At 46.7% G+C, this 23,774-nt stretch overlaps 1 long non-coding RNA gene across 1 annotated transcript; it reads left to right on the forward strand.

Annotated features, from left to right (window-relative positions):
* Positions 1–12,615: 12,615 nt before the first annotated feature.
* LOC142818298 (uncharacterized) lies at positions 12,616–17,542 on the forward strand. The gene is made up of 2 exons (XR_016350630.1): positions 12,616–13,788; positions 17,374–17,542. It is a non-coding gene; the product is annotated as an uncharacterized LOC142818298 (long non-coding RNA).
* The last annotated feature ends 6,232 nt before the right edge of the window (positions 17,543–23,774 follow it).

Below are 23,774 nucleotides of genomic sequence, written 5' to 3' on the forward strand. Positions count from 1 at the left end.
TTCAGCGTGAGACTATACACAGATTAGCTACAGAGGCGATGTATATATAGAGCGAGGAGATTGAATACATCCAGCCCCTCCTGGGATCGGCTAATCTTGTGACGATTTCTGTTAGGATGACTAAACGTTACACGACAAGGTATAAAACCCGCCCAGCAGGACATGACCTGAGCAAAAACGAAGCCTTATTGTTGTATTGACACCTAACCCCATTTCCTGGGCAGGAATGTGATTAGAAAACCAGTCTGATATTGTTAGAGCCCATATAGGAAATCGGCAGGCAGCGGGTCCGGGGAGGTGTTTGTTTATAATGTGAATTTAGGCTGTAGAGTTCAGAAGATCTCAGCGCCCACAGCTGGAGACAGGTTTCTAACAGGGATGAAAAATCCTGTTTAATTGGTTAGCCGGTTAAACCTATTGTTTAACTGATTAACCGATTAAAAGGAGGATGAGTGTGTGTGGGGGGGCACTCTGGCCCGGCTGAAGCAGCCCCCCCACCCACTCCTGGGCTGGAGTACCCCTACCTCCACCTTTGGCAGGGGCTGCTCCCACCCAGAGGAAGCAGCCCCTGTCCATGATGGGCCCCCTTCAGGACTGGAGCAGCCCTCTACCCACAGCAGTCAGGGAGGCGCTCCAGCCCCCACCGGTTGTTCTTAACCGGTAAGCCTCTCTTGTTAAGGCTGAGGCTTACCCTTTAACCTGCTAACCAGTTAAACCTTCACATTTCTAGTTTCTAAATGAGATCGGCAGGGTGAGTAGCACAATAGGAGCAGCCGTGCACAGTGCACTGGTGAAAATCTGGGCTTCACGGAGTTGCCTGAATGAGAACTGCGCTTTCCCCAAAATCTGACCCCCAATGGGGGTGCTGAGGTCTTGGAAATCAGGCTCTGAGCTTCTTGTGGAAAGTCTGGTCCCTAGTATTTCATGCAAAATAGGGGAATGACATTCCCGGAAGTTACCTGGAGCCCTTTCGCTGCAGAAGAATCTCTTCTCCTCTGCATTGTGTTCACATCAGTTACCATCACCTTCAGTGGCCAGTGGCTTAGTTCTACAAGGAAGTAAGTTGAGGACAATAGAACATAGTCACTTTGTGGAATTCTCTTGTCCTTTCAAGTGGGCATTTCGCTCTTCGGTAAAGAAAATCAACCCGTCCTTCTGAACGTGCACATAATGGTGGGGCGGCACAAGCAGACAAGGCGATGACAGTCATTCCAGAGAATTCAGGGAGAAGAGGAGAGAAGTCTTTGCTCTCCATGAGCTAATGGATCCTGTTGTTAGTAGACTGGTCTAGACCATGTGGATGCTTTGGACACTGGCAGATATAGGGAAGCTGATAGGATGTAAGAGGCACGTGAATCCAACGGTACCCACGTGCCCATCCAAAAATGTCTCCTAGCCAAGTAGAATTCCCTTTGGGTAGAATGCACAAATACATGTTCATTCAAAAGAGAAGTAGGGCCCGCTGAGGTCTCAATGTGACAGGGGTTGACGATTGCTGTCTGGGACCCACAACAGCTTAACACAGCTCTGGTCCAGTGCTCAGCATTGGTCCATGGACATTCCTGTCCTCACAGTCATTATTCACTGCAAGATCAGCTTCTCCGCTAGGAGCTGGCGGGAATGGGGCCAGGAAGGTAGAAATGGTCAAACCACTTCAGATTAGATGAGACCAAGGTTGGTGACAGACTTTGCCAGTCTGTGGACAATGTGGGCGGGGCTCCCTCCCAAAGGGGCAGGGCCTTGGGCAGAATGGGCGGGTCTAAGGGCAGCCGGCCATCAGCACTGCCTGGACTGTGCCACCCGGGGTTCCGGAGGTGATTTAAAAGGGCCAGGAGCCCCAGGCAACTGCCCCCTTAACCCCTTCCTGTTGGTGGCCCTGGATGAGCCCAACCTGAACCTTAGCCCAAGACTGTTTCTGAGATCTATTAAAATATGTTAAAAACTCATCTTCCCTCTTTCTGTGCAGAGCTGGGACCCGGCCAGGCAAGAAGTAGCTCAATAATATATCTCCCCAGGTTTTCTGGCCCAATAAGAATCAGGAATTATTGGAAACATCAGGACTGTTGTCTGAGTGAGTGGGTGCATGGAGTCCCCGGAAAACAAGGGTGTGATCGGGAGACCCCACCACCTGCTAGGGAAGGAACTTCCCACAGCCCTATTAGAGACATGCTCCACCTGTGGGATGACTGACTGATTGCCTGCCAGTCCGAGGGGGCAGAACTGGGGGATGAGCTATTAGTCAGCTCAGCCTTATAAAAGTGTCCGGAATCTTGGGAAGACAAGGATGTAGAGGAGGCAAGAGACTCTTCTGCAGGAGGAGGCTGGAAATCAGGTCACAGAATCATAGAACACTAGAATTGGAAGGGACCTCGAGAGGTCGTCGAGTCCAGTCCCCTGCCCTCATGGCAGGACTCAGCACCATCCAGATCTAGGTCATAGGACTAGAGTTAAATCTCATGATGGGTTCTTGGAAGAAGGTGCCAGGGAAACAGTCCTGGAGCAGCTGTGCTGGCTGGGACACAGGGAGCAGGGTAGTCTCCTGTGGGGGGAACCCGCAATTAAGGCCTATGAAGAGATGCCCTGGAGGGCAGAAGACCATTGGGATTTCTGTGGTATCTAAACCAGAGGTTCTTGCAACACATTTTTTAGTAGCTTCAGAGTACGAACACCAACTCTTGCTGGTGGCCACCCGGACCCTTTTTCCGAAAAATACTTAATTAACGTTAGGAGAAACAAACACGTGGCACTTCTAAACAGCCACATTGTTGTCATTTAGTTATGTGGGGTTTTCTTGCAGGCTCAATAATAGAAACATATTTGCATGTTTGTTAATATCACTTATCTCAGCTAGTCCCAGGACAAATTCAGACCTGAACTGAGGGGGTGGGGAGGCAGAGGCAGAGGCAGCGGGGGACGTGGTGGGATGGATGTGGGCTGGGGAGGCACAGAGGGATGGGGAAGATGGAGGAGTAGATGCAAGGCCAGGAAGGCAGTGGGGTTCAGGAGCGATGGGGGTAGGGACTCGGGGCCAGGAAAGAGGAAAGGGGGTGCTGAGACCTACAGGTGCACAGCTTGAGCTGGAGGTTGGCACCCTCTGCTGTACAGCCAGGGGTCAGTGTCTGCACCTGGAGCAGGTGCTGCATGGCCAGTGCTGGGAGTTTAAGTCCAGGGCCAGGGTCCACGGCAAGTGGCCAGAGTCTGACAATGGGTGCTGGAACCCAGGGCCCTGTGGCTGGATCGAGGGGGTCAGTGTGCACTGCCACATGCTGAGGGCTGGGGATTGGCACCTGTGGCTGCAGGGCTCAGGATCTGTGTTCAGAGCTGGCACCCGCTGCGGCACGGCTGAATATAAGTCAGTGCCTGAGGTCAGTGGCCTACTTGGCCCTCTCCTCCAGATAGAAAACTCACTGAGGTCCTGCAGCAGTGTTTCCCACCCAGTATCCCCTCTAATGTCTTTTATCCATGTGCATAATAAATTTTATTTGCACCAAGGATGTGCAGATGTGCACCACCAATAGGCACACATGCCGCTGGCCGTGAGCAGCTGTGGGCTCTCTGCTAATCAGCTGGGCAGCACCTAAATCTCTCCTGGGCTGCTGCCCAAACACTTAACTTACAGGAAACATTGGTCGCACCTGTCTGCAGAGGGCATGCCAGACTCCGCATCCAGGAGAAACAGGCAGGGAGGGGCGAGGGGGCCAATGCTTTGTCTTCCCGAGGTAGAACTCAGAAAGCTGCCCTGGCTGCAGGAAAACCTCCTGGTGGCCACATGTAGCCATCATGGCCACATCTGAGAGAGGCTGATCTAGACTCCCAGCAGGGCAAAGCCTGGGGAGTTGCCGCTCTGGTAAGAGAGAGAACTAAGAGTCGAGCCCGCAAGTGGTAATGGATCTTTTGTCTGTTGTCAGCTTGGGACTCATATGGAAGATGATATTTGTGTTGGGACTTTGAGTATCCTGGAAGGGGATGGAACCTTTAAGGGGTCGGCCACTCAGGAGAGATTCAAATGCCGCCCAGCTGATTAGCAGAGTGCCCACAGCTAGGTTTTTGTTTTTGCTGGTGGTGCACATTTGTACATGTCACAGTGCACACAACAAAATTATTCTGCACATGGATGGAAAAAAATCCGCACATGGATAGAAAAGTTTGGGGGAACATTGATGGCCAGAGAAAAAGGCCATCATAGGACCAAGAAAGTGGGCACTACAGGGGCACCGGAGACGAGGACTCCGGCAACAAATAGGCGCTACTCGTGGTGAGGCTGGATGCTTACAAAGGGGGCATCTTCATCTGCGACTCAGGACTCCTGGGTTCTGAGCCCTGCTTTACTACCCTAAGCAAAACGCTTTCCTCCTCTGGATCTCATTCCCCCCTTATCTCTAAAATGGGGATAACAGCTCATATCTCAGAATAATATCTAGCTCCCATAGGCAGTGGCGAGGACTCAGTCAAAGGGCCTGGAGACAGGTTATATCATTAGCCATGGGCAGCTTCGGAAACGGTTGGCAATGTCCCTCCCTTCCATAGCCACTTCCCTTGGACACTGAAATGGGAGAGGACATGGAGGGAAGGTGGGCGGCACTGAGACCCGTTGCTTCCCTGCTCCCAGAGGCCCAGCATGGATTGTGAATGGCTGATGAGCCCTTCCCCCAGCCCTTCAGGGAGGCTCTTCCCCCTCCTCCACCTGTGCCAGCACAGGGATGTCTCTTGCCGCTTTACTCCAGCGTGTTCTCACCATTAGAATGCACTGGACAGCGCTGATGCGGACGTAGGTGAAGAATGTTGGGCTCTGACGACTGGGGCCGGGTATTATACAAACCCAGCCACCAGCACGTCCCCTTTTCAAAGGCTTCAAATCGGCTACAAATTGCTTCTGAAGGACAATGGGACTTTCTAGCCCTTCGCAGAGCCCCTGTATTAGCATCTTTATTGGAAGGAACTAGCTAATTTCTCCAGTCAGACGGCTGGTCTGGAGAACACCTCCTGCCAATTAAATGGATAGTCATCAGTAACTCAGGTTCTTGCAAGGCAGAATTGGGGGCCCATTGCCTGGCCTGATGCTTAGCTCCCCGGCTGCTGAGGGTAAAGACCTCAGGTAAAGACCATGAGAAAGGACCCAGTCAAATCGACTACAAATAGAGGCAAGAAGCTGATAGAAAGCTACCCAGCAACAGGCAATTTTTATTTCTCAGCGCAGTTTTAACTGTGTCTGATACCTCGCTGTAAAAATCAGTGTGACATAGGGCATACGTGCTGAGGGAGAACATGGAGGGGAGGTACCCAGTAAGTTAGCCCTTTGCTCAGCTGTGGTGAATCAACACATCCGTGAACTTCTGCATGGGTGAAGACTACAGCGCAGAGGGTGACAAAGCTGTCATGGGCCCAACCAAACATAGGACTCTGACATCAACTGGAGTTGCACCAGGGAGGGATTCTACTTTGTCTGGCAGTCTGAGGCAGGCAATTCTAAGGCCCCTACCACCATGTTAAATGCTGTGCTTTCTCTTGTAAAAGGTAGAACTAAATTTGGCAGAGAGGGGTCTGCGGGCTGGTTGGGTGAAGTTCACATGGTGCTGGTTCTCTTCATTTCTGCATGCAAAACCCCATCAGAAGGCAGCACAAACTGCTCTAATCACACACCCAAAACTCTACAGCGGGATGGTCCCCCAGTGAGATAAAGCCCTTCTCTCCCCACTGTGGAGGAAGCAGGATTAACACACATGAGATCGGCAATGGGTCTATTTAGATGATAAACCTTTGGAGGCTTTTTGTTTTGAGATTGTACAGCACCTAGCACAACTGGATCCTGGACCATGGCTGGAGCTCAGATAGTACATAAACATGTCTTCTGTCACTTTCCCATGCAATTCCTGTAGCAGCTGCGGGGATATTATGGGCTTGCCGGTAGGAGGGGAGGTGGTTAATGAGATGGTGGATGGGGATGAACTGGTAAGATGTGGTTCACACTATGAAGAAGTCTGACCACCCTGGTGTCTAACTGGAGAGAATGAGCCAGTACTCCCAGGGGGTACAGAGAATCTTCTCTCTCAGCTGCCGGGCTGGTGTGTCCAGGTCACACTGATTGGAGATTTGAGATCAGGAAGGTCAGACTGGCTGGGACCTTGGGTTGTTTGGTTTTTTTTGGTCTTCCTGAGCTGGCATCATCTGGGCACATCCCACTGGATCAATACCCAGTGATTGCAGGGGCGTCAGGCTCTCACATTCTCTGGCTATGGCACACACCTGTGTAATCTCCAGAGGATAAAACACTTTAGCTTGTTGGGCTCAATGTAAGGCATTTGACTGAAATGTAATGGCCTTTTGGTGTCCAGGGAGTCAAAATGGATGTTCTAAGTGTCCCTTCTGGCTGCGAACACTCAACTCTGTGACATACAGGCCATGCCATGCAGCTGTGTTAAGGGTGCTGCTGAAACCTTCATTTTTGCCTCACTGGATTATTTCTTTTGTAGCTGTGCAGTCTCCACACTGTAGCCCCATAGTATTTTTGCATAGAACAGGCATGGCTAGGATCCTCTGATCCGCTGGGCCTGAATCTTCCTAGACTACTAGTAATCGATAGGTGCTGTGACATAGGGTTTGTCTCTTATAAGGACATTTTTCTCTATATTTTATAGAAAGGACTTGGATGTAACCCCTGAGGCCGTCATGTCAAGAGGTATTTATGTTCCCTAGACAGTCTCATTTTGCAGATGGATTTTTAATATATATATTTTATTCACTTACTAGGAAAGACTCCATCTGGGAATTTTGGAAGTGTAGCTTACACAGAATAAACATGTCCCGGAAATGTGGCAACACTTGTATCCACCCAGTTTTCTGAAGAGATATCTCAGATATAAGGCTGCTGACCTGGAAGCTGCAGAATAAGAGGAATCTCACAGCTGTCACCCGGGTGGGGAAATTTACAAGAGGGCTGAGCTGGCAGGGGTCAAGCAAATCGCTCCCTGTGGGCAGAAGGCAGGCATTTAGTTACAATAAACAGGAGAGCTCTGGTGAGCTCAGTGAAATTTGGGGGAGGGGGATGCAAAGGTAATGGCATCAAAGGACAAGGGACTGATTTGAAAACACCTGCTCCATCCCACCAGTGCCAACTTGTCTGGTTAAAGAGAGGAGTGTTATGAAGTTTGGGAGGTGGTGATAGGATGGAATAAGACTGGTGTGGATAACCTAGGCTGCCAGCCCAGCAGGGAGAGAAATCTTGATTTGGAGATAGTAGGCAAAGTAAACCTCACCTGTCTGTCCAACCAAACCTTCTCTCAAACCAGACTCAGAATCAAAACTCTTCTGAGCTCTGAAAAACATGTTACCTTTGCACTCCCACCCCATCATTTTGCTGCTGCTGCTGAATGCTGTAGTGCCAGCAGTGGGGCTCATAGCCTTGCTGGGACCTTGAACAAGGTGGGGGAGGGTCCTGCCCTGTGCCCCTGGAAGGGGCAGGCCTTGGATGGAAGGGGCGGGGCTGAGGCTAGGCAGCTTTCTGTGCTGCCTGGAGTGTACCATGTGGTGCTCCGGCAAGGGCCTACGTCTCCAGCTGCCACTGCTGCTGCACTGGCGGTGGCCAGGAGCTCCGAGCCCTTTTGTATTGCTGAGTTCTGAGGCAATTGCCACCTTTGCCCTCTCCCACTCCATTGGTGGACCTGGGTGCCAGCTAGACTACAGGGACCAAAAATAGCCCCCTTAGGCTCCACCCCCAAGAAGTTTAGCTGAACCCCCAGGATGGGTGCAGTGTGGACCCTTTGAACTGACGCGAAGGGAATGCTCACCTCACAGAGGATGGACTTTGCTTTCTGCTTGTCCGGACAGGGCTGATGCAGCACATATGGAGTCAAATTCTCTGCTGGCACGGACGTCTTGGAGCTACGTCAGCAAGGGATTTGGCCCAAGGCAGGCAGCTCCTTTAGCTTTCATCTCCCCACAGTGCCCGTCGCTGCAAACACCACCTTTAGCTATCTCGCTTTGCATTGTGTCCTAAGGAAAAGCCCAATGTGTTTACTCTTCTCTGTCACCTTGAGTAGCAAAGCAATGCTGAGAACAGGCAAAGCCAGCAGCCACAAGTCAAGCAGCTCTATGCACATTTATTTCCCTCCTCTGCCCCCGACTGAGCTCAGCTAACTGTCCTGGCCTTTCTGTCCTGGCCTGCGTGCTCCAAACACCCCACACAGCCAGTCCATTCATGATCTCATTCTCACCTCCTTGGAGGGTTAATGGAAACAGGAGATGGGCTGCTTAACCTCTGGTAAACAAACCATGGGTGCCTGCAGGGGTCAAAAGACAAAAATGAGAACAAGCCCATGCACGGCCTGGGCTAATGATGCTGCAGCTTCCTCTGCCATAAGGTCCCTGGATCGAAACTACTGCTTCAGGATTCTCACTTCATCATGCTATAAATGTCGCCTTTTATCTAGATTGCGGTTTTATGATCTAAATAATTAATTGTTCTGTTTGTTAGAGGAGTTTTGCTGTTTTGCTTTTCTGGACACTTTCTGCTCTCATGCTATTTTTCTAAAGGGAAAATTATTCTTTAATGCTGACATTAATATTGCATGATATTTAATACACATTATTAAAAAAAAACCTGATCAAGCTCATATCCACAAGAGGAAGCAAAAGTTGTCAGTGTTGAGTTCTCTTTCCAACCTGGGTGGTATAAATAGCCCAGTGCAGAGCAATAAGCGGGAGAGTTAATTGTGACCCTGTCTGTTTTCTTATACTCAATTAGTAATTATAAGGACTTATATCTATACAGTGTCATTGATTCTGAAATGCTTTACAAACTATATACAGGGTCTATATATTTGAAGTAGGAATAAGAGCCTCCGGAAAAGGGCACTTTTTCCGGAGGATCGGGGCCAGTCTAGACGCTCTTTTCCGGCTTTTTTAAAAGCCGGAAAAAAGCGGCGGACATTTTTATTTAAATGCCGCGGGGGATATTTAAATCCCCCGCGGATTTCCCTACGACGACTAGTGAAATTTACATGCCCCTTCCGGAAAAGGGGCCAGTGTAGACGTAGCCTATAGGTTCTTCTAATGCTCTCATCACGGTAGTAACTGACCACCTTCTAGTCATGCATTAAGTAACAGGATTGTCCCGGTCCCAAAGAACCAGCCACAAATCCCCGGTCAATTTACACTTTGGATCTTACCCACAAGATCACACTGGGCTAATCCATTAGAATCTAAAATCTAAGGTGGTGTCTACATTGGCATCCCTTTCTGGAAAAGGGATGCTAATGGGACACTTCGGAATTGCATATCCGCGGGGGATTTAAATATCCTCCGCGGCATTTGCATTTACATGGCTGCCGCTTTTTTCTGGCGCGGGGTTTTTGCCAGAGAAAAGCGCCAGTGTAGACGTGATTTTCCGGAAAATAAGCCCTTTTCCGGAAGATCCCTTATTCCTACTTGAAAGATCCCTTATTCCTACTTGAAAGTAGGAATAAGGGATCTTCCGGAAAAGGGCTTATTTTCTGGAAAATCGCGTCTAAACTGATGCTTTTCTCTGGCAAAAACCCTGTGCCGGAAAAAAGCGGTAGCCATGTAAATGCAAATGCCGCGGGGGATATTTAAATCCCCCGCGGATTTGCAATTCCGAAGTGTCCCATTAGCATCCCTTTTCCAGAAAGGGATGCCAATGTAGACACAGCCAATGTAGACACAGCCTATTAATAAAAGAAAGAAAAGGTGGAGAGTAAGGTTATTAAAGAATGCACATGACATGCACCAATCTCCAAGTTCTTGATGCAGGCTCTCAGCAGAGATGTTACAAACTGCTATCTTAAAAGTCTCTGGTGTACATCCTATGATTCTTCCCGGCGTGCTGTCCCTTGGACATCTGGGATCAGGAGCAGAATTGAAGACAAGATGGAGTTTGCCTCATGGCACTTTATATCCATCCCTGGTACCTTCCAAGCTGGAGCGGGTCACACGGCCAAGTGACCTATCCCTGTGTCCCATGCCAGCAGCCATGGTATTGGCTAGTTTCCAGGTTTCAAGATGCATCCCTCAGGTGTGTATTAGGCACCTTGAGAGCCATTGTTCCTGGAGCTGTGCTAATTAGCATAGTCACTGACTGGACATTCTATCATAGTAGTTTGTTTTCTCACCCCTCTCTAGGAGACATGCGTACAGGGAGTATATTGTTTTGGTAGGGTTTGTGCGTGTGTGCATGGGGTGGAGTGGGAGAGTTTTGTGGTTATGTATGTATGTTGGAGAAAGCAAGGTCAAAGAAATACACATGGGGCTGGGAGGTTTGTGATCCTCAGGTCCTTGTTCATTCCATACTCTCAGGCCAAGCCCTTAGAAAGCCAAGTCTCCCTCTCAGATGAATTTTACCTTTATTGTAGAGAGTTCCACTGTGCTCAAGGAGCAGAGTTATTGACCGTGGTCTTCATCCCAGAGCTTTAGGTAGGTTTAAGATATCACCTTGAAGATAACAAGCACCTTGAAGATAAGAACAGAAACTTGGAACTTGAGTCAATACTCAATTGGAAGCTAGTGCAGAGAATAGTGTGATGTGCTCACAGTAGCTTGAACAGCAATACTGCACAATCGTTTAAGGCCTGCTTTGAAGAAAAATACTGTAATCACTTGAAACGATAACATTACAGCAAGGCTGCATTTGAGGTGGGATTAATGCCCCTTCTCTTGCCAGGAGAAGTCAAACACCACAAAGGAACCTTCCACAGTACAGCCCCTCCCTTCATCAGATTTGAACAGCAGCTCAGTACTGACTCAGGCGTCATTTAGACTACAGAGAAGATCGACGCTGCGGCGGTCAATCTTCAGGCATCCAATTTAGACTGCTAAATTGAATGCTGAGGGCACCCCCGTAGATACCAGAACTCCTACTCCTCACAAGGCATAAGGGAAGGTGATGGGAGTATTTCTCACTGGCCACCTGCTGTGAGGATGATGCTGAAGCTCGGCTTAAGGTATATTGACTCCAGCTACATTTTTTGCTTATCTGGAATTGCGAACCTTCAGCCGACCCTCCCGCATAGTGTAGACCTGGCTTCGGTGGAACGAAGACTCAGACAGTGCTCCCTGCAGCACGTGGGTTTTCCACCAATGTGACCTGACTGGAACAACCTAACATTTTAGTGTAGACATAGGCTAAAGAAGATGCCTGGTAAGCACTTTTAGCACAGAGTGATTCCTGGACACCACCCTTCCCCTTCCTGTGGATTTTTGTGTGCTTTACAAACATGACCAACTATGTGAGATAAAACCACTTTGCCCACCATCAAAGGACAGCTATGTGTCTGGACTGGAACAGATGCACACAAAACCCACAGCACACAGAAGGACCAGAAACTACAGGGTAAAGTTGCTAGGGTGAGGAGGCGCAGAATGAAATGCTAGAATAGACAGATACATAGAGGGAGAGAAAGCGATCACTCAATTTGGGATTTGGCAGGACAGAATGACAACCCCTCTCTCCCTCTGCTCTTGTGAAAATTGTCACATATGCTCCAAACCTAAATAGCCCAGTCCATCTGAATCCTACTGTTAATAGCCAGGAGTGCACAATATTTACACTGGATTCTCCTGTTGATTGGTTTTCCTTCGCATTACAACTTGAAATGTACATGAGACTTAATGAACCTGGCTCCTGCACAGCCTTTCTAAATGCTGCTTTATACATCTGCTGCTCTCTACAGTAAAATGGTGGCAGACATCCACCTTAAAAAGGGCGTAGGAGGAAAAGTCCATCAATCCTCGACATGCATTATCTTAAGAGGATTTTATTGCGTGTGGTTGGTGAGACACAAGAGGCCAAATGGAAATAAAATCACACACTCAGGACATTGCAGGGAATGGGCAGGGTTTTGTCCAAAACCAGATTCCAGTCTTTGCAGGTCGTGTAGTTTGATTTCTATTTTCCTCAGTACTTCTCTATCTCAATAGTGTGGTATGCTGGACTAGGGCTGTTGGGGTTATTTGGAGTCAGCTCAGTAGCTTCTTGCTGAACTCATAATTCCCATTATTATTTTTGGTATTAAGCTCTAGCTTGGCTGCTCATCGTTGCTTTTCACTTGGCATGTTTGCTAGGGAAGAAGAATGTTTAGAATTTCTGTTTCCATCCTGTCAGACCCTCTGGCCGGGGCCTGATCTGTCCCCAAGAGCACAGAGGATACAGCTGGAAAAGGGCAGGTCTGGTCTTGTTGCTAAGCTGGGAGATTCCACTGACATTCACCCTTTTCTGCTGCCTGATCGCCAGGCAGCTGGAGGCAGATACTGGGTCAGCTGCTGCTTTGTGAGAAGGTAATTTATGAAAGAAGGGAGCATCTTGCTCACAGTACAGGAGCAGATTTGGGTCCAGGCTCATGATAGAAGAATTTGCTGGATCAGGATGGAGTTGATCTTCCCTGATCATGTATTTCCTGCTTGGAATGGTCAATTAGTATTTGGTTAGTTGACTGACAAAGAAATCAGTTGTCACTCCACTACCACACACACACAAAGCTTGCTGCCAAGAGCCCCACTCTGAACCCTGTAAAGGTCAGAACTGATTGCACTGGAAGCCTGGACTTTGTGCTTTGCATTAATGCTTGAAGCATGGACTGTATATTAGAAATCAATGGAGGATTCTGACGTAAGTCACAATGGGACCAGTTCATCCCAGGTGAAACTCTACGGAACTCACCGGCGAGGAATTTTAATCCATTGGGACAAATTCTTCTAACGTTTACAGCTACACAGCCCCATTGACTTCCGTGGGACAGGACAGAAGCTAGAATCTGGCCCGGTTCTTAGAGATGCAGAGGTAACGCTCACACACTGACTTATTTGATGCATAAAAGTGTCAATGATCAATTGTCTGGGCCAAGAATTCAACAATCTCAACTTTCTTCCCTAAAACAAGCCCTCTCTCCCGCAACAAACAGGGAAGGGAATGTGGCCTTTTCATAGGGAGTTCAGGAGAATGGGAAGATGGTTGGACCATTTTCAGAATGGAGAGAGGTAAATAATGGTATTCTCCATGGGGTCTGTTCTGGGACCAGTCCTATTCAACTGAAATCTTTTTGAGACAAGCAGCTAATCAAAGTTTGTAGGTTGTTCCAGCATTAGAAATTGGTGATGGATCCTGATATTTTCTTTGAGGCAATCTTGTTTGTTTACAAGGAATGTGTTCCGAGGAGCAGGACTTTGCACAAGAGTCCCTGCAAGCCATATGGAAACTTATTAAAGATACTATTATAGAGGCTCAATTTAAATGTACACCCCAAATTAAGAAGCATAATAAAAGGCCAAAAAAAGTGATGCTGTGGCTAAGCAACAAAGTAGAAGAAACAGCAAGAAGTAAAAAGGCATCCTTTAAAAAGTGGAAGTTAAATCCTAGGGAGGAAAATAGAAAGGAGCATACTCTCTCATAAATGAAGTGTAAAAATATAATTGGGGAGGACAAAAGAGAATTTGAAGAACAGAAAGCTAAAGACTAAAAAATTAACAGCATTTTTTTTAAGTTCATCAGAAGCAGGAAGCTTGCTAAACAGCCAGTGGGGCCACAGGACAATTTTGATGCTAAAGGAGCAATCAAGGAAGATAAGGTGATTGCAGAGACACTAAATTAATTATTTGCATCAATCTTCCTGGCTGGGGATGTGAAGGAGATTCTCAAACCTGAATAATTCTTTTTAGGTGACAAATCTGAGGAACTCTCCCAGACTGAGGTGTCATAAGAGGACGCTTTGGAACAAATTGATACATTCAATAGTAATAAGTCACCAGGACCAGATGGCATTCACTCAAGAACTACTAACTGTGGTATGTAATTTATCATTTAAATCAGCTTCTGTACCAGAGGAGTGGAGGACAACTAACGTGACTTATGACTCCAGGGTTTTTTAAAGGCTCCAGAGTGGATTCTGGCACCTACAGGCTGGTAAAACTCACTTCAGTATCAAGCAGATTAGTTGAAACTATAGTAAAGAACATAATTATCAGACATACACTTGAATATGATTTGCTGGGGAAGAGTCAACATAGTTTTTGTAAAGGGAAATCACTCCCAACCAATCTATTAAAGCGGCGAGGAGTCCTGTGGCACCTTATAGACTAACTGAAGTGTCGGAGCATAAGCTTTCGTGGGCAAAGACCCACTTCATCAGATGCATGATAAAGTGGGTCTTTGCCCATGAAAGCTTATGCTCCAACACTTCAGTTAGTCTATGAGGTGCCACAGGACTTCTCGCCGCTTTTGCAGATTCAGACTAACATGGCTACTCCTCTGATACTTGACAACCAATCTATTAGAATTTTTGAAGTGGGGGGAGCTTACCAAGCACGTGGACAAAGGGGATCCAGTGGATATAGTGTACTTAGATTTTCAGAATATCTTTGACAAGGCCCCTTGCCAAAGGTTCTTAAGCAAAATTAGCTGTCATGGGATAAAAGGGAAGATCCTCTTCTGGATCAATAATTGATTAAAAGATAGGAGACAAAGGGCAAAAATAAATGATAAGTGTTCAGAATGGAGAGAGGTAAATAGTGGTATTCTCCAGGGGGTCTGTTCTGGGACCAGTCCTATTCAACATATTCATTAATGATCTGGAAAAAGGAGTAAAAGTAAGGTAGCAAAATTTGCAGATGATACAAAACTACTCAAGATGGCTAAGTCCAAAGCAGAATGAGAAGAGTTACAAAGGGATCTCACCAAACTCAGTGACTTGGCAGATAAAATTCAAGGTTGCTAAATGCAAAGTAATGCACGTTGGAAAATGCAATCTCAACTATGCATACAAAATGAGGAGGTCTAAATTAGCTGTACCCTCTCCAAAAAGAGATATGGGAGTCATTTTAGATAGTTCTGTGAAAACATCCACTCAATGTGCAGCAGCATTCAAAAAAGCACACATAGGGTATGTCTAAACTGCATCCCTCTGTCGGCAGAGGGATGCAGATTAGGCAGGTATACATTGCACATGAGGCAGGGATTTAAATATCCCATGCATAAATTGCATAAAAATGGCCGCTGTGTTTTGCCGACTCAGCACTTTGTTGGCAAAAAGCAGCAGTGTAGAGGGCGATCTGTCGAGAAAGAAAGCCTTTTTCGACAGACCCCTTATGCCTCCTGCAAGGAGGTTTACAGGATCTGTCTAAAAAGCCTTTCTTTCTCAACAGATCCCCCTCTAGACTGCCGCTTTTTGCCGACAAAGTGCTGAGTTGGCAAAACGCGGCGGCCATTTTTATGCAAATTAGGCATGGAATATTTAAATCCCTGCCTCATTTGCAATTTCGACTTGCCTAATCTGCATCCCTCTGCCGACAGAGGGATGCAGTCGAGACATACCCATAATGTTGAGAATCATTAGGAAAGAGATAGTCTATGTCTAGACTGCAGGGTTCTTTCGGAAGAAGCTTTCTTTGGAAGAGATCTTCCAAAAAAACTTCTTCCAAAAGACAGTGTCCACACTGCAAAAGTGCATCGAAAAAGCAATCTGCTTTTTCAAAAGAGAGTGTCTACACTGAATGGATGTTCTCTCGCATGTAAGCTGTGATTGCTATGGATGGAATGGCCACCCAGGACGCCTGTGCTTTTTCCTCTTTCCTCTTCTTGCGAAAGAACTCCCTCTTCCTCGTCCACACACATCTTTTTGAGAAAAAGCTCTTTCGCAAAAAGGCTTCTTCCTTGTAGAATGAGGATTACCAATGTCAGAAAAAACCCTCTGTTCTTTCAATTTTCTTGCGGAAGAACGCAATTGTAGTGTGAATGTTCCTCAAATTTTGTCAGAAAAATGGCTGTTTTCCCAACAAACCTCTGTAGTGTAGTTATAACCATAGGGAATAAGACAGAAAATATCATATTGCCTCTTTATAAATCCATGGTATGCCCACATCTTGAATACTGTGTGCAGATGTGATCATCCTACTTCAAAGAAAGATATATTGGAATTGGAAAAGATTCAGAAAAGGGCAACAAAAATGAGTAGAGGTCTGGAACAGCTTCCATATGAGGAGAGATGACTAAAACTGGATATGGTTAAGGGGAGAGATGAGATCTATAAAATCATGACAGGTGTGGAGAAAGTAAATAAGGAATTGTTATTTATTCCTCATAACACAAGAACTAGGAGTCACCAAATGAAATGAATAGGCAGAAAGTTTAAAATGAACAAAAGGAAGTATTTTTTTCAGGTAATCAAAGTCCTTGGAGGATATGTCCATCAAGGGCTATTAGCCAGGATGGACAGGAATGCAAAATCTGTCCAAATCACTTGTGCACACAATTTGGATGCACTCTCTGTGTGTGCAAATGGGATTCTTGTACCTGGAAATGCCACTATGTTAATGTACACTTGAGAGTGGGCAAAAAGTGCACATGCAAAATTTTTCATGTGCAAATGGGGGGGCCAGTGTCTGAAAATCTGGCCCTCGTGATGTTGTACTGATCAAAATACAGTAGTCCTTACTGTCTTATTCTACACTGGAATAATGCTTAGGAAATTAGGAGGAAGGAGAAGTTTTTAACTAACTTTGGGTATGTCTACACTACCTAGTTCGAACTAGGAGGGTAATGTAGGCATACCGCATTTGCAAATGAAGCCCGGGATTTGAATTTCCCGGGCTTCATTTGCATAAGCGGGGAGCCGCCATTTTTAAAACCCCGCTGGTTCGAACCCCATGCAGCGCGGCTACACGAGGCTCGAACTAGGTAGTTCGGACTAGGCTTCCTATTCCGAACTACCGGTACACCTCGTTCCACGGTAGTTCGGAATAGGAAGCCTAGTCCGAACTACCTAGTTCGAGCCTCGTTTAGCCGCGCTGCATGGGGTTCGAACCAGCGGGGTTTTAAAAATGGCGGCTCCCCGCTTATGCAAATGAAGCCCGGGAAATTCAAATCCCGGGTTTCATTTGCAAGTGCGGTGTGCCTACATTACCCTCCTAGTTCGAACTAGCGGGGTAGTGTAGACATACCCTTGTTAATCACACACACACACACACACAAAAGAGAGAGGTTGGGTCAAATAGTGTGAGAAAATATGTAAAAGAACCATAACTATAATTCAGAACCTAAGGGAGGATGAATCATGGTGATTGCTCTAGGTCCCATGCATTCTGGGGACCTCACGGGCTAGTGGAATTAGCCGGTGAGGTTGGCCCCAGCGGTGATGGATTGGTCCTGGAAGTTACAAATACTTTTCTTTGCCCTTGGCCCCACACCCGCTTAGGGACTGCTCTGCTATAATTTTCTCACATTTGAAGAAAGATGCTTTAAAAGTGACCTGAAATGGGGATTGTTTGATGGTGGGGTGGGGGTGACTGTATGGAGAGTTAATTTCATTTTTAGGGATAAAGAAGGTTTGGGTGAGGTATTTCTAGCTATTTTTTATCCTTTTTTTTTAACCTTAGAAATTGCTGTGATTGTCACGTCTTATTTTCCCTAATTTTGCTGGAGGACTTCATGGAACGAGATGATTATTCCTTTAAATAACATTTGAACAAGAGCCTCTTTTCAAGGAAGTGGTCATTTGGAACTGGAAGGAAAGAATCATTAATAAAACCCAAGAGTTTGAAAACAGTTTGATTGCTGAGCCTTTTCCATCTTCACTGCTCAGCTTTCGATCCCTTGTGGTGTCTTGGGCCATGTCGACACGACAGACCTTGCAGCGGCACAGGAGTATGATTGCGGCTGCGCCGCAGAAAGGTCTCCAGCGTAGTTGCTCTGTGCCGTCGGGAGAGAGCTCTCCTCTCAACGTATTTAAACCATCTTCAATGAGCGGCTACAGCGGAGTCATCGGGAGCACCTCTCCTGCTGGCAGCACTGTCCCTACTGGCGCTTCTGTCTGTGCAACTTTTGTTGTTCAGGGACAGTGTTCCCTGTCAGCTGAGCATCTGAGCAGCCACCCATGAGAGATTCAAATGCCACCTGTGGGCGGTGGCTAATGTAGGCAAGGGAAGGCATTACCTTCCCAAAAATGCCTACAGTTCTCAGCGGCTGGAGAAAGCTTGGGCTGCAGTGCAGCAGCCCGGCTCCCCTGCTGCCTAAGATGGCTGGGGCCACAGTGCGGAAGCCCCAGCCCTCCAGATGGCTAGGAAGGATCTGGCTGGGGTTGGATGGGGCTTGGCTCCATGGGGGATGAAGGAGGGAAGGTTGCTGAAGGGGCGGAGCATTAGAATCATAGAATCATAGAATAATAGGACTGGAAGGGACCTCAAGAGGTCATCGAGTCCAGCCCCCCGCCCTCAAGGCAGGACCAAGCTCCACCTACACCATCCCTGACAGATGTCTATCTAACCTGTTCTTAAATATCTCCAGAGAGGGAGATTCCACCACCTCCCTTGGCAATTTATTCCAATATTTGACCACCCTGACAGTTAGGAATTTTTTCCTCATGTCCAATCTAAACCTCCCCTGCTGCACTTTAAGCCCATTACTCCTTGTCCTGTCCTCAGAAACCAAGAGGAACAAATTTTCTCCTTCCTCCTTGTGACACGCTTTTAGATATTTGAAAACCGCTATCATGTCCCCCCTTAATCTTCTTTTTTCCAAACTAAACAAGCCCAGTTCATGAAGCCTGGCTTCATAGGTCATGTTCTCTAGACCTTTAATCATTCTTGTCGCTCTTCTCTGTACCCTTTCCAATTTCTCCACATCTTTCTTGAAATGTGGCGCCCAGAACTGGACACAGTACTCCAGCTGAGGCCTAACTAGTGCAGAGTAGAGCGGCAGAATGACTTCACGAGTTTTGCTTACAACAAACACACCTGTTGATACAACGTAGAATCATATTTGCTTTTTTTGCAACAGCATCACACTGTTGACTCATATTCAACTTGTGGTCCACTATGACCCCTAGATCCCTTTCTGCCATGCTCCTTCCTAGACAGTCGCTTCCCATCTTGTATGTATGGAACTGATTGTTCCTTCCTAAGTGGAGCACTTTGCATTTCTCTTTATTAAACCTCATCCTGTTTACCTTTGACCATTTCTCTAACTTGCTAAGGTCATTTTGAATTATGTCCCTATCCTCCAAAGAAGTCGCAACCCCACCCAGTTTGGTATCATCTGCAAACTTAATAAGCGTACTCTCTATCCCAATATCTACATCATTGATGAAGATATTGAACAGTACGGGTCCCAAAACAGACCCTTGAGGAACTCCACTTGTTATCCCTTTCCAGCAGGATTTAGAACCGTTAACAACAACTCTCTGACTACGGTTATCCAGCCAATTATGCACCCACCTTATCGTGGCCCTGTCTAAGTTATATTTGCCTAGTTTATCAATAAGAATATCATGCGAGACCGTATCAAATGCCTTACTAAAGTCTAGGTATATGACATCCACCGCTTCTCCCTTATCCACAAGGCTCGTTATCTTATCAAAGAAAGCTATCAGATTAGTTTGGCATGACTTGTTCTTCACAAACCCATGCTGGCTATTCCCTATCACTTTATTACCTTCCAAGTGTTTGCATAGGATTTCCTTAATTACCTGCTCCATTATCTTCCCTGGGACAGACGTTAAACTGACCGGTCTATAGTTTCCTGGGTTGTTCTTATTCCCCTTTTTATAGATGGGCACAATATTTGCCCTTTTCCAGTCTTCTGGAATCTCCCCTGTCTGCCATGATTTTTCAAAGATCATAGCTAAAGCCTCAGATACTTCCTCTATCAGCTCCTTGAGTATCCTGGGATGCATTTCATCAGGACCTGGTGACTTGCTGACATCTAACTTTCCTAAGTGACTTTTAACTTGTTCTTTGTGTATCCTATCTTCTAAACTTACCCTCTCTCTGCTTGTATTCACTACGTTAGGCACACCTCCAGACTTCTCGGTGAAGACCGAAACAAAGAAGTCATTGAGCATCTCCGCCATTTCCAAGTTTCCTGTTACTGCTTCTCCCTCCTCACTAAGCAGTGGGCCTACCCTGTCCTTGGTCTTCCTCTTGCTTTTAATGTATTTATAAAAAGTCTTCTTGTTTCCCTTTATGCCTGTAGCTAGTTTGATCTCATTTTGTGCCTTTGCCTTTCTAATCTTGCCCCTGCATTCCCGTGTTGCTTGCCTATATTCATCCTTTGTTAGTTGTCCTAGTTTCCATTTTTTATATGACTCCTTTTTTATTTTGAGATCGTGCAAGATCTCCTTGTTAAGCCAAGCTGGTCTTTTGCCATATTTTCTATCTTTCCTACACAGCGGAATTGTTTGCTTTTGGGCCCTTAACAACGTCCCTTTGAAATACTTCCAACTCTCCTCAGTTGTTTTTCCCTTCAGTCTTGCTTCCCATGGGACCTTACCTACAAGTTCTCTGAGCTTATCAAAATCTGCCTTCCTGAAATCCATTACCTCAATTGTGCTGGTCTCCCTTCTACCTTTCCTTAAGATCATGAATTCTATTATTTCGTGATCACTGTCCCCTATACTGTCTTCCACTTTCAAGTTCTCAACTAGTTCCTCTCTATTTGTTAAAACCAAATCCAGAACAGCTTCTCCTCTGGTAGCTTTTTCAACCTTCTGAAACAGAAAGTTGTCTCCAATGCAGTCCAGAAACTTATTGGATAGCCTGTGCCTTGCTGTGTTAGTTTCCCAACATATGTCTGGATAGTTGAAGTCCCCCATCACCACCAAATCTTGGGCTTTGGATAGTTTTGTTAATTGTTTAAAAAAGGCCTCATCCACCTCTTCCACCTGGCTAGGTGGCCTGTAGTAGACTCCTAGCATGATATCACCCTCGTTTTTTACCCCTTTTAGCTTAACCCAGAGACTCTCTACACAGCTATCTCCTACATTCATCTCCACTTCAGTCCAAGTGTGTACATTTTTAATATACAAGGCAACCCCTCCTCCCTTTTTTCCCTGTCTGTCCTTCCTGAGCAAGTCGTACCCTTCCATACCAACATTCCAATCATGCGTCCCATCCCACCAGGTTTCTGTAATACCAATGATATCATAGTTGTATTTATTGGTTAGCAATTCCAGTTCTTCCTGCTTATTACCCATACTTCTCGCATTTGTATATAGGCATCTAAGATACTGATTTGATCTTGCCTCCCTGTTGTGCCCTGACCCTCCTTTCTCCTTGCCATTATAGGCCGTAGTCCCCCCCATTTCCAACCCATCTCCCAGTCCCGCACATGCAGCACTTACCTGTGGGCTTTGCTCACCTGCCCCCAACAAACCTAGTTTAGGTGGAAGGGGCGGAGCTGGGGCTTGCCTTCCCCAGCTGGGACTTCACCCGCCACCTATGATGCCACCCACCTGATTAGCAGATTGCCCACAGCACAGGTGGCAGCATGTGTTTCTACTGATGGTGCACATTCATACATGACTCAGTGCACAACACAATTTATTCCACACACGGATGGAAAAAAAATTAGAGGGAACATTTGTCAAGAGTGAGTTTTTTCAGACCTCTGAGTGACATAAGTATTACCGAGAAAAGTGCTAGTATAGACGTAGGCAGAGTCACACCAGTTCTGCAATCACCATACAGGCTACAAGGATTGACAAGATCTGAATTCCTAATGTAAAAATCAAACTGGGATTTCTGGACAAAAGTCTTTCAGGCTTTCGTTAGCTGACAGAAACTAGCTACAAAGGGCATAAGCTCAATTCCTCCACTCCCGCTTTTCAGGTCATCTTTAATAAACAAATGGTGCCCCTTTGGGGATTATGTTGGATTGGATTTTGTTTCACCCAAAGCAGTCACCAAATCCCTACTCTTAGGCCAGGATCACGGCTATTCTGGAAACAATTTTCATAATTTGACTATTTTGGACTCTTCTCTTCCCCCTCCCGCCTCCCCCCTTTGCTGTAATGTAAAAGGGTTCAATTGTCTTTTCCCCAGAGAGACCACAGTGGTGCGAGGAGAGGCTCTGTGTTAATGAAACCCTGCTTGGCTTAATCCAAGAGGGATTTCAGTGATGGAGCAATGCGTTGGTTTGGTGACTTGCCAACATATAGGTAGGCAAGACATCACTCTGTAGGATGTCTTTGGAGAGATCAGATCTGGTCACCTAAGTTAAGCAGAAGTAACTATGGAGAAGCCTTCATTAACCCTAGCTCCTAACAATGTGCTTGCTTCACTGGGATAAAAGGGAGGGGGAACCCATGGCCCAAGCCACTTCACCACCAGCTTTGGCTTCACCTTTTGGCTGACTACCTCTGTAGCACGTTATGACTCTTCCTCCCGTGAACAGCACCTCTGAAGTCAATTGTGAGGACAGCAAGGGCTACATGAGATGGACAGGACAGGTCTGTGGCTTGGGGGCTGGCCTGGGACTTGGGAGACCCAGGCCCTTCATCCACAGGCTGCTGATGTGACCTTGGGCAAGTCACTCAGAGCTACGTTCACAAAGGGACGTCACTCTCATTGAGATTCACAAAGCCCCCACTCAGCAGCTCCTAACCCTGTAGGTGCTCATATTAGTTGTGCAGGAAAAGTTCCCCAAGCACCTATGTTGGTCCCTTATCTGGGAGCTGTAGCAGAGCCATATCATCTTGGGAGGAGTCACACAGGGAGACACATGCTGAAGTTGCACTTGCTTACAAGTACACAATTAGGTGGCATGCTACACAAAGGGTACGTCTACACTACAGAGTTTTGTCGGAAAAACAGCCATTTTCCCGACAAAACCTGAGTTGCGTTCACACTGCAATCGTGTTCTTCCAAAAGTAAATCGAAAGATCAGAGGGGTTTTTCTGGCGTTGGTAAACCTCTTTCTACGAGGAAAGGTGTGTGTGGACAGGAAAGAGGGAGTTCTTTCACAAGAAGAGGAAAGAGGAAAAAGCACAGGTGCCCTGGTGGCCATTCCGCCCATAGTAATCACAGATTCAATGCGAGATAGCGTCCATTCAGTCTGGACACTATCTTTCGGAAAAGCAGATTGCTTTTTCAATGCGCTTTTGTGTGTGGATGCTCTTTCGGAAGAAGTTTTTTCGGAAGATCTCCTCTGAAAAAAGGTTCTTCCGAAAGAAGCCTGCAGTCTAGACATAGCCAAAGGCTCTTGGCCAGAGGAGCTAAGGCCAGGTGGGGACATCCTTTATTTTCCACTCCCTTCAGAGACAGCAGGATCATGGTGTGGAAGCCACTAGTTGCCTTGTAGTCCAACATACAAACTCTTTCCTTCTGTGCTTCCAGGAGAGAAAGTGTTAACCAAAGGAGGGCTGTCCACCCCCAGAGTTGCTGCTCCATGCAGATTGGCTTTTTTTCTATTGATCACAATCACGGAGAACTGTGCCTGTAACACATGGCCTGTCTTATTGCAATAACAATAAGCACACCTTGGTAAATAATACATGAGCTGTAGGCAAGTCTAGAGTCATTAGAAGGAAGGGGCCCACAGTGCTTAGTAATCAGCTGGGCTTAGTGGGTGTGATTGAGATTTAATGATCTGGCATGAGGGAAGGATTTGTTTTCTTCCATCCCTAGAAGAGTAGAGAAAGGCCACATTCCCTGGCCATGAATTTTGCACAAGGGGTCTAAAAATGTCTACATAGCCTTTCATAACATAATACAGTAATTACTCGCTTAACACGTGCCCGCTTAATACGTTTGCATGATAGCACGATTTTTTGGGGGAACGTTTTTTGAACAACACGACCGTCCCCAAAATAACACGTTTTCCCAGCCGGCTGCTTGCCGGCGGCTGTGCGGGGCTTCCCCCGCCTCCCTGCAAAGCAGTGGAGGGTTTGCCATGCCGTTCCTCAGTGACACACTCTCACCGGACGCGTTGCTCCCTCTCCTCTGCCCCCACTTGCAGGCCGGCAGCTGGGTTTCCCCATTCCTCTCCTCTTGAAACGCAACCC

The sequence above is a fragment of the Pelodiscus sinensis genome, chromosome 14, assembly GCF_052426305.1.
Source record: "Pelodiscus sinensis isolate ZL-2025 chromosome 14, ASM5242630v1, whole genome shotgun sequence".
NCBI classification, from domain to species: domain Eukaryota; kingdom Metazoa; phylum Chordata; order Testudines; family Trionychidae; genus Pelodiscus; species Pelodiscus sinensis.